This window comes from Lissotriton vulgaris, chromosome 12, assembly GCF_964263255.1.
Source record: "Lissotriton vulgaris chromosome 12, aLisVul1.2, whole genome shotgun sequence".
NCBI classification, from domain to species: Eukaryota; Metazoa; Chordata; class Amphibia; order Caudata; family Salamandridae; genus Lissotriton; species Lissotriton vulgaris.
The window spans coordinates 63,684,105-63,696,166 of record NC_141700.1 but is presented as its reverse complement, the minus strand read 5'-3'; the positions used below and the strand labels follow the sequence as shown (position 1 = coordinate 63,696,166).

The following is a 12,062-nucleotide window of genomic DNA, read 5'->3' as shown; positions in this document are numbered from 1 at the left end:
TTTTAGAGAAGCTTCGGTGGTGTCTTTCTGTCTCTTGCGCTGGGTCAAAATCTGATGGTGAAAAATAAGTGTAAGCCCCCCAAAATTAGTGAGGTACCCACCACTTGCAAGCCTATACTTCACGTTAGACTGCAATATTGAAAATCTCTGAAAATGGGTAAGACACTACTTTTGATGCCTGTAGCCAGACGAATAGTCGTTTTTTGCTGAGTGCTACGGGCAAAAACAAGGTCTTGATAAAGATATGTCAACAACTCAGAAGAGGATCGCTGTATCCCTAGTGAGATGGTGTGATGTAGTTACCTTTTACATTCACCAAAATGTATAAAAAAAGATGTGTATCATGCAGTTTAGAAAGTAGTCAGATAACTACAAGACAATAGGACAACTCTCCAGTTCAGGGCTTTCATTCTCCAGGTGTAGAACTTTCCTGGGACGTAAAATAAGGCACTAAAGCCCCTATGACAGAGATCTCAAGATTCTCAATTTCATGTGCGAGACATATTGGCTATGCCAATGCTTGTTCTTTTTGCAACTTGAAGCCCTTTTAACCCTGTGGCCGATGTGCACCTGCTTGTGTACTTAAAGAAACTTTGCCTCCTTTCTGCTAAGAGCTAACCCTCCCCGGACGGGGTTAAATTGGAAGAGCTGAAATGGTTCAGCTGCAGTCAGAGGCAGGATGTCTCCTCTGGTAAAACTGAAAGAAAGGAACAGACAGTCATTTTAGCTGCAGTGGGAGGCAAGGAGTCTCCTCTGCTTTGAAATCAAACGCAAAGGTACAGGACTGTCAGGACTGTCTCGTCCTTTGCTTTCGGTTTTAGCAAAGGAGACGTCCTGCCTCCCACTGCAGCTAAAGCAGTTCGCTCTTCCAATTAACCCCCTCCTGGGACTTGAACTGTTACTTAGCAGACAAAAGCATGGGCACATCGTGCCTAATGATTTCCCCTCCCCCGCCCCCCTCAACCCTCTGTTCCCGGAGTTCTTCAATTAACAAATTCTCATTCCAAATGGCTGAAGACTTACGACGCGGGGGGTGGGGGAGACAGTGAAAGATATCAAAGTTAAGATTTTAAGGTCGAGAGCGCGCCCCCCCTGAGATGGTGTCGCGCCCCCCTGGGGGGGCGCGCCCCACAGTTTGAAGAACACTGCACTAGGACATATTTTAAATTATTACAGCGCTCCATGTGAATGAAGTCTAACTGAATCACTTCAAAGGGGCAGGAAGGAGGAGCGAAATGACCAGCTGGAGTTGGAGTTCCCTTGCCAGGATTATGCATCAGGCATACCATACAATTTTTCACCACCCTCTCTGCACACTTACTGATCCCATCATTCTTCCAGACCGGAGCCAACATCTTACAAATTCCTTTAGAACTTATGTGCGCTACTCCATGCGCCATTGTCACCACTGCAAGCACATACGCGTCAGGCAACATCCAACGCTGCTGTTCTGTCAAATCAGTCCAACATCCATTCGAATCCAACTTGCCCGTACTTTCTCTCCATACACGTTTTTCTTCCTCAGTTGCTTCTTTCTGAATCTCTTTCACACTTTCCATAGTATCCTCACACATTCCAGAGTCAGCAATCCATCTTGCAGACGTAGCAACATACATTCTGCTCATCGTGTCTCTAGCTGTCTGTTTAGCAACTTCATCAGCAAAAGCATTCCCACGACCAACATCATCCGTGATTGCTTTATGAGCACTGCACTTTACAATCGCAACTTCAGTCGGCAAGGTTAGAGATTCCAACAAGTCGTTAACTAGCTGACCATGTTGGATCTTAGTCCCATGGGACGTAATGAAACCTCTTTCTCTCCACAAACGGCCAAAACTATGGGCCACGCCAAATGCGTACTGGCTATCTGTAAAGACATTCACTCTCTTTCCCTTAGCTAAAACACACGCTCTTGTTAGAGCTATTAATTCTGCAGCTTGGGCAGAATTCTGACTCACTCTTGCAGTCTCCACAATCGTCTTCAAAGTCGTTACTGCGTAAGCAGCAGTCACATCACCATTCTCCAATTTAAAACATGATCCGTCCACATACAGCGTGCCGTCTGGATCGGATAACGGAGTATCCTTTAAGTCTATTCGTCCTTTTGTCTCTTCCTCCGTTTTAAAACAACAATCATGTGGCTCGGAATCACTCGACTCTTGATCAGTCGGCAACAGCGTTGCTGGATTCAATACATTACATCTTTTGATCTGAATATGACTCGCTAGTAATGTCAGCTCGTAACCAGATAGTCTCGCACTGGTAAGGTGTTGTGTCTTCGTTCGATTCATGAGTGTATCCACTGCATGAGGAACCATGACCACTAGCATGCTGTTCATCACCAAACCAGCAGATTGACGAATGGAAGCCGCAGCTGCCGCTGTAGCTCTCAAACAACTAGGCAACGCTCTAGCTACCGGATCTAATGTTGATGAAAAATACGCACAAGGGCGTTGTTTATCACCGAACTTCTGTGTCAGAACACTCAACGCGCAACCTTCCCTCTCATGAACATAGAGCGTGAATGGCTTATTGTAATCAGGTGTACCCAATACAGGAGCTGAACACAATGCATTTCGTAACTCAGAAAAACTCTCCTGACATTCAGCAGACCATGGCACCGGACTCGGAACATTTTTCCCAGTCAAAGCTACCAATGGTTTTGCTAAAAGAGAAAAATTTGGGATCCACTGCCTACAGTAAGAGGTAATGCCTAGAAAGGCACGTACTTCTCTCTGCGTGCGAGGAACGCTCATCTGTATAATTGCTTTTATTCTTTCTGGGGTCAGCTTCCTTCCCTCCTTTGACAAGAGATGACCTAGGTAGGTCACTTCTTGGCAGCAATATTGCATTTTGGAAGGTGATACCTTGTGATTCAAATTGGACAAATGATGTAATAACGAAATCGTAGCTGCTTTGCAAGTTTCCTTGTCGTCGGCAGCCACTAGAAGATCGTCTACATACTGTACTAGAGCAGAACCTGGAGGAAGGACAAAGGATTCTAACTGACTTTTTAATGCTTGACTGTAAATAGATGGGCTCTCACAATAGCCTTGTGGAGCGCGTTTAAATCTGAAACTTCGACCTCCTAGACAGAAGCCGAAAATATCTCTGCTTTCTTCGGCTATCGGAATGCTGAAAAAGGCATTCTTCAAGTCGATGACTGAGAACCAAGTGGCTGTAGCAGGAATCAATGTCAACAAGGCAGTAATGTCTGGGACTACAGGAAACTGTGGAATTACAATCTTATTAACTTCTCTAAGGTCGATAACAAACCTATAAACTGGTGGCTTTGCAGGATCAGTTCGTTTCAGAATCGGTAGTACAGGACTGTTACAGACATTTCCTCTTGTTTCTTCAATCACATCTTTCTTAATCAAATCTTGCACAATCAATAAAAGTGCACGCTCACCTTCACTAGATATTTTATATTGAGGAATTCTTGGAAATTTTACATTCGCTTTTAAAGTCACTACATATGGTGGTATTTCTAAAAGGCCTACGTCGTTAGGACCAGTTGCCCAAAGAGAATCAGGGAGTGAGCGTAGTTCTGGCGGGAGTGCATCCATTGACAAGTACATCGGAGAAGTGATATTTTTACCCAACGTGAGCTGTACTCCTTCCGTAGAACAGTACAATGTCGCATATAGTCGTTTTAACAAATCTAGACCAAGCAGATTTTCATTACAACCTGTCGTCAAAATCAGAGGTGCTTTCAAGTGACACGGTCCAACAGAAATAGACAAAGGACCAGATATCGGGTTGTAAACAGGGGCGCCTGAAAAACCTACAGAAACATTTGTTGAGCCGGACAAAGGTGCGCCAGGGAGTTTCGCATGAATGATAGAACTTTTTGCGGCACCAGTATCCAACAGAAACGGTTCGACTACACCTGATGTTGCTACTGCGACATAAGGCCCACTCTGATCCACTGGAACTGATACTACTCCCTCTCTCTGTCCATGGCTGTCCTAGTACCCATTTTGCTGAAATCCCTCATCCACTTCACAATAGTCTTCAACAAGATACTGTTGAGATCTATTTTGCTGAGTAGACTGTCCATTTCGTTGATCAAAGTGATTTGAAGGACGATCATTCGTTTGTGGAGGCATAGCACCTCGACCTCTAGAATTTTGCACAAAACCACCACGACCTCTCTGAGCTGCTGCTGCATTATTTTGCGCTAAGATCGGACATTCATTTTTGTAGTGACCTTCTTTTTTACAGTACGCACATTGGTTCCACTGATATTGAGGTCTCGATGTACTATAGTCTGTTCTTTGATACGGACCCTGTTGCATATTAGTCTGATTCGTGCGAGGCGGATACGCCTGCTGCAAAAGAACTTTAGTCTTTAAATCCTTTGTTTTCTTCTCTGATTTCTCCTTTTCCTCTTTATCCCTGTTTTCGTAGTACTGTGCAGTCGCAAGTATTTGCGCAGTTGTGGACACAGCCCACGCACTTTCTGAATCCTTTAATTTATTGCATAATTCAGGTAACAAATTATGCACAAATTTATCGACAAACAGTCTTTGCCCTCCTTCTGTACTCATGTCCTGACCACTATGATCTACAAAAGTCTCTTCGAACCTCGTGAAGAAGTCGGAGACACTTTCGTCTTTCTTCTGTCTGCATGCTGATAACTTGTCCCAATTAACACGCAATGCGGGCATCAGAGTCTTCATTAGATCAATTATTCTACCTGGAAGGTTAGCAATTAGGGGTTCAGGTTTTGCACCACCTACTTGCTGACCATCCGCTGCAGTGATAGCTGCCCAATCACCACCTAAGGCAACTTGATGATCCTCTCTACGAATTTTAGCCCACACTGGTTGCGGAACTACGTTGCCAAACAACATATCGATGTCTGCTAAGTTCATTATACAAGCCTCAACTGTCTGTGTTAATTCCTTATAATATCCAGCAGGATTCTTACGTGGATCTGGCAAGGCCTGCTTCACTGCTAACACTTCAGCTCGCTTCCACGGAATGTGTATCCACACTCTTTGGAATTGGGCCGGAGCGGCTGCAATATTATTCGGTGCGTCAGCTTGCACAGCTTCACGCCAAATTGGAGGAACCTCCCTCATTGGATATTGGCGATTTAGCTTCGTCTTGCTTTTCTCTAAATCTCTTGGTGAACGAAGTGATGGATCATTCCTATAACTTAAAATCAGTTCCATCGCTTCTTCTATATTATCACCCACTATCATTCCTGCAGCAAACTCTTTCTGAACCTTAATTAAATCTTCTAGATTCGATTCAACATCATCTTCTTCTATCTCCTCACGTAACAACGAGCACATCTCGTCAAAGACATACTGTTGTGTTGGTTCTTTCCACTGCATAAACGTTTCTAGCACATCTTTCGTACTATATCTCCTACTCTTCGAAATCCACCTGAGAGCCGTGGAATCTAAAATTCCCCGTTCCTCAGTACTCGGAAGCTGACTACGTCTCTGAACAGAATCGGAAGTAGGAGTCTTGATTAAAGTTTTATAGAAAGGGGACAGCATATTAGACACAGAATCAGTGATTCTCCGACGAACAGAAAGTGGAGTCAACATACTCGCAGACGCAGAAAACACAGTAGAGGTAGGAACAGATAACGGAACAGTAGAAGTATCGAGGAAGATAGCTTGTGGAACAGTAGGTGCAAGCGAGACAGATACAGGTATAGAAGTCGGCAATCCAGGAGGAGGAGGAGCCGTAGGAACATTTACGTTGACCACAGGAGGTACGGGAACCTGATTCTGAGGGACAGGAGCAGGAACACCAGGTTGTCCAGCAACCGGCAATTGAACATTCGGTAAAGGTGGAGCCGTAGCACCTTGTGCATACGGTGGAGGTGACCGTAACAAATAAGATAGCAGAGGATCGTTTTCAGAATCTTCCAGTATCTTAGCTGTTTTCGATGGCAAGGCAGGATAGCACTTGTCAATCGCTAAATTGTGCTCTCTAATGGCCACCTCTATGGCTTTCTCACACTCGTTAGCTTGCAACTGCTTAGTTGCTTGCTCTAGAGTCAACTCTTCTTGCTCTTTTTGTTCTTTCTTTAACCTTTTCATTTCTCTCTGTTTGGATTCTTTTCGCCAGAAACGGAAAGAATCAAACATTGCCGGCCGGGCTTTCTTCTTAAACAATTTCGCTTCTAAATTGTCGAGAATTTCGGGTTCAAAACTACCATGTAGTGGCCAACTAAGGACACCATCTTTCTCAGTGTAACGGACCCACACCTCATTATAAGATATAGGACCCACACCATATCTACAATACAAGTCATACAGGGGAGTCCCAATCGGAGGAACCAGACATGAGTCCTCCAATCGTGAGTCACTGTTGCAACCAAAACAAGACAACATACAGTTTTTCCGACTTACCATTTTCAGTCCGGAACACAAAACAAACAAAACACGAAACAAATATGTGCACTCGAACCAAGAACTTAGGCCTACCAAAACAAACTGATGTATCGATACCCAAACTAAACTAAATAGATTATCGTAACTAGAACAACCAGTGATAACCTTACGAAACCAAACCAAACCAAGAACCAAAAAGGATTTCAACAACCCTCACAAAGTAACCAGCTAGCTATCACTAAATACTTAACTGAGGCACTGAAGACGTCACCAAGGAGAAACCCGTCACGTTTCGCTGTACTAAGGACTGCACCTCGGGTCCAAGACAGGGCGACGGTCAAGGCAACGGCCCACTGCAGCCGTCCTGAACGGGAACCCTTGTGGAAGAGAACGTCGGGCCACTTTTGCGATATGCCGGGATCGATGAAGTGGGGCGCCTCCCTCGGGAATCTTCACACGAAGCTTCTCGAACTCTTCAGGCTTTTGGACCGGTACCGAATGACGTCGCCCCACGTTGGGCGCCAATTGGAGTTCTGGACTTTTTGGTTCCGTCCAGAGGTGTCAGGGAACAACACCCAAAGACCCCGGAGTTCCACCTGCCTTGGTGCACAAATGAACAGAAACACGGGCTTCTCGATGGTGGCGTCAAAGACCAAAGGTTTATTACTGCAGGGACACAGAAGTCACAGAAACTACGCATGGGCAGTAACTAGGAGCCTGTTCGATTTGTACAAAGAGGGTTGCTCCTTATATACTAAATTTTGGCCTTCAGGCGAATTCTTTACATGTTGGTACATTCCCAAAACCTTTGTGTCATAAACAATAAATATTTAGCGTACATAGGAACCGTTGATAATATCTGTTACAAAACATCTACGAAGAGGGGTTCCCACTAGTTCATCACAATCCCTTGTCAATATTGCATTCAAGAGCTGGACCGCCTCATCGTAAATTTCGTTACCTCCCCCTAATAAAGATTCAGAAAGAAAGGAACGGAGCCAGGTGTGGAAGATAGAAAAGCGGGATAAGAGATGTTTGTAGGTTGTAAATGGGCAAGGCTACCGGCTTCGGCCGCCTAATCGTGATCAGGACAATGGACACGAAGACCAGTTTAGCAGGACTGGCCTCGGGCAGAAGAGGCAGCCTTTGCCGAGTCATGCAGCTACAGCGTGATCTGGTCTAAGGTGCACGTGTCACTAGAGAGGTGAATCTCCGGTTAAGGCTATGTGTCCTTAATCGAAATGAAGTGATCAGAGGTTATTGCGTATGTGAGGGCAAGAAACACAAAATGGCGGTCATGATCTAAGATGGATGCCGTGGGTAGATCAGAAATGTGTTTATAAAAGGAGTGCTCTTGCTCGTAGTGTAGTGAAAACACCAGGATATACTAAATGGATCATTTGCGGTTCGCTGATACCAATATTATGTATTTCCGACAATATTGAAAACACAGGTTCAAATCGTCACGGAACCTCAGACCTGAGCGCCCCGTGCAGAGTACTTAGTCCACACATTGTCTGATCATAGCCCCCTCCAAGTGCAGCTAATTTGGGGTACGCATTGAACCAGCATTCCAACTTGGCGTCTTCCCCTAGAGGCACTCGAAGATGCACCACTACGCACCTCCATAACACAACCTCAAGGCCCGGCGACGCACCAGCCCAGCCGACCAAACCCCTTGCAACTGAACGCCCCAGCCCAGGTTCTCAAACAGTGTGGTGTGATGCCTTGCTCCCAGAACCCTTGTGAACCGAATTTACCTCCCACCCTCCATGCCCCCTCCCCCCCCCCGCCCCCTCAGGGAGCTCCTGACTTGTCCCTAATTCCCACTATGCAGTTGGTTTTTAGGTGGCACCCCTGCTCTCCTTTGGTGTAGTGTGTAAGGCTCCCAACCAGACCTGCACCCGGACGCCCCAGGGCAGGTTAACTAACTGCTGGAAGTACTTTGAACCTTACCCCTGTACCATCTTAAGTCCTGAAGGGGACCAACGGAGACCTACTGTAAGTACCTGTATACCGTATAATTTATTTTCTCCCGTCGGAAAGCATTGCACGGAAAGACTCATCATATCGAGCATTTTACTTACCTGTGAAATTCGATATTTTAAAAACTTCTAATTTGCAACTTCTTGGCATCAACATGCATGTAAAAATGTGGGTTACTTTTCTAAATTGGTCTTGGATTTATTCTTTCCGTGTCTCTCATTTATTGCCTCTGTAAGTACCACAAATGCTAACTAACCACTACTCTGATAGTCTAAACTGCTCGCCTACACTACCACAAAAGAGAGCGTTTAGGGTTCTCATTTTTGCCTCTGTTAAGCAATAAGGGTTTCCTGTAGACTCTACACACACAGTGTACCTCAAATCTGAAAGAGACACGTTATTGATAGATCCCTTAAGTCCAGTCTGACGCCAGGCGTCAGACTGGATCTGGAAAGTTTTGCTTAGCAGTACCCCTGCGCGTCAGTAGGAGGCGTCCTGCGGCTCCGCGTCCGTCACTGGCGTCGTCAGCGCCGAGATGACATCCTGGAGGGTACTTAGGCGCCACCCATGCGCACTGACATCGGTTCTTTCTTTATCCGCGCCAAAAGCGCAGATCCGGATTGAGCACGTACCTCAGTCATTTTTTTACTACCTTTTTGAGACTTTTTGTCTCCTTTTCTTGTCTCCTGGTGCGTGTAGGGATGCCCGGCTTTAAGTCTTGTGGGTCGTGCCGCTGTAACATGTCGGTGGTGGACCCCACGATGTGTGCCTCTACTGCCTGGAGACCGACCATGACTCCCGATCTGCCGAGCCATGTCCCGAAGGCCTTGCGGGAGCGGCGCCGGAAGTTGCTGGAGCTCCGGCACTCCTCTCACCCCCGCTCCGGGTCTAGGAACTGCTCGCAGGACTGGAGCAGTCGCACCTCGGGCTTCAAGTTTTCGCCTTCAGATTCGGATAAGTGACGCCATAAAAAAAAGTCGAAGAAGCGTGTTCGCTCTCCGACGTTCCCCCATCGCTCCCCGGAGGCGGACGAGGGGGACAGGGGCTCTGGCCCTGCAGTTCCTCTGGAGTCGGCGAGTCCCGCGGCCTACCTGCTATACCCGGGTCCGTCGGCGACTCCCGAACAGATGCAAGAGTTTCGTGCTGCCATGCACCCCTTTTTTAGGCCCCGGGCTCCCGCCGGCGCACCTTCGGGCCCCGCGATCCCATGCCCAGATCCTGTTTGTCCGGCGGCTCCGTCGCCACAGGATCCTTCGTCTCCGGCCCCGGCACCACAAGGTGCGACGCCGCTGGCTCCGGCCCCGGCGATGCCCTTGGCTCGGGCCCCGCCCTTGGCTCCACCACAGGCGCCGCACTGGGTGCCGTTTCTCCCACCCCTGCCCCGGTTCCCAGAGTATTTAGTTTCGGCCTGGGTTCCGAATTGGGATACATCCCCTGCTGGTGCCGATTTCGGCACCGTTCCAGACGGCGCTTGCCACTTCTCCGGCTCCGACCCTACCGCTGCAGCTGGCTCCCTCTACTCTGGAGCCGGATTGGGACGATTCCGAGGACCCCCTTGCCCGGCAGTGTGATTCCAAACAGGATTGGGTGGCCGACCTTCAAGATGCGGATGGGTCACAAATGGCGTCTGCACTCTGACGTGGCGCATGGTCTCTTTCAGCAGTGGGGAGAGCCTTGGTTAGATCTATTCCCCACCGTCATCAGTTCTGTGCATTGTAATTTCCAAGGCAGCACTCGCTCAGAGACGCTTTTCGTCGCCAGTGGAGCTGCAGTCTATTGTACACCTTGCCGCCTATACCACTTCTTCCCAGAGTGCTGAAGATCAGGCGTGACCGGGCCCTAGTCATTCTTGTGGCTCTGGACTGGGCTCGAAGAGTATGATATCCCGAGCTACTCGGTATGAGCATAGGTACCCCGATCAGTCTGCCTCTTCGGGAGGATCTTCTGTTGCAGCAGCAGGGGACGGTCCTTCACCTGAACCTGTCCAGCCTCCACCTCCATGCATGGAGATTGAGCGGCGACAGTTGAGACTTTTCGATCTTCCTCCTGAAGTCTGTGATGTAATTTTGGCAGCCAGACGACCCTCCACCAAAACGGAATATGCCTTCAGGTGGAACAGATTTGTGCATGGTGCACAGCGAAGGCTGTTGATCCCCTTTCTGCCCCTCTTTCTGAGGTTCTGCTGTTCCTTCTCTCTTTGGCCCAGCAGGGCTCTGCTCTGGGCAGTATCAAAGGTTATCTTTCGGCCATCTCCACCTTTCTACGGCTTCCAGATCTGCCTTTTTCTTTTTAAGTCCCCGGTTGTTAACCGTTTTCTTAAAGGCATTACGCATATGTTTCCACCCTACCCTTCATAATGCCTCAGTGGGACTTAAATCTTGTCTTGACTTTTCTGATGTGCGCTCCCTTCGAGCTCCTTCATAACTGTCCTTTGCGTCTTCTCACCTTCAAAGACTGCTTTCCTGGTTGCTATCACCTCTGCAAGAAGAGTGAGTGAGATCCAGGCTCTTTCTTCTAAACCTCCTTTCCTTTCTATTCATCCGGACAAGGTGGTTTTAGGGCCCGTCCTTCTTTTCTGTCAAAGGTTGTCACTCCCTTCCACATCAGGCAGACCATCACTTTGCCCACCTTCTTTCCGCCTCCGCATCCTTCAAGTGAAGAGGAGAGGGTCCACCGTCTGGACCCAAAATGTGCGCTTGCATTCTATCTGCAGCGTACACAGCAGTTCCGGTTGGATAAGATTTTTGTTGACCACGTGGGCTCCAATAAATGTCGGGCTGAGCACAAACGGACCATCTCTCGGTGGGTCGTTTTATGCATCAAAGCATGTTGCTCCTTGGCCAAGAAGGAGCCTCCTGTGGGGCTGCGTGCCCACTCAACCAGTCCAACTGCAGCCACTACTGCCTTGGGACGCGGCGTTCCCTTGCAGGACATTTGTCAGGCAACGTGGGCCTCTCAGCACACTTTTACCAAGCATTACTGCCTTGACAGTCAGGTCTGGAGAGACAGCTTCTTTGGTCGTTCTGTGCTCCGTTTCTTCCTGGTGTCCTTTTGTTCGCAGACCCACCCTCAGGGTTGGTATTGCTGGGGTATCTATTCTAAGGTAAGGGATCTATCACTTACGCGTCTCTTTTAGATGCACAAGTTATCGATCTATGTGTAAGAGACAATAGTTAGTGATAGATTCCTTACAGCCCCACCCGTCCTCCCCGTTCTGCGAACTGATTGCTAGGGTTAAGGTCACCCCTTTTATTGCCCTAGTTTTATGCACTAATGCTCAGTATCTTGCATGGCTCTGCGTTTCGGCGCGGAAAGTCATGTACAGAACTGACGTCAGCACGCATGGGTGGTGCTTAAGTACCCTCCGTAACATCTTGGAACTGTCTACGCCAGTGACGGATGGGAAGCTGCAGGACGCCACCTACTAATGTGCAGTGGTACTGCTAAGCAAAACTTTCCGGATCCAGTCTGACGCCTGGGGATATTCTAAGTTAAGGAATCTATCACTAACTAATGTCTCTTACAGATATATCGTTACACAAGTAGTAACTTGTGCTTCAGTACACTATATAGAGAGCCAGCTCTCCGCAGGGATTCTTTATACAATTGTAAATTCCTCACTGCCCCCACCTCCCCTTTCTGTGGTGAGGACTCCAAAACGTCGTCTTAGCGTCACAGTAAGATTTTGGCATGCTTGCAATTTGTAGAAAGATT

General features: G+C 47.7%; 1 protein-coding gene across 3 annotated transcripts in view; it reads left to right on the top strand.

The window, feature by feature from the left end:
- Positions 1-12,062, top strand: part of FZR1 (fizzy and cell division cycle 20 related 1) — a 91,968-nt gene that overhangs the window by 74,149 nt on the left and 5,757 nt on the right. The gene's annotated exons all lie outside the window — the stretch shown is intronic.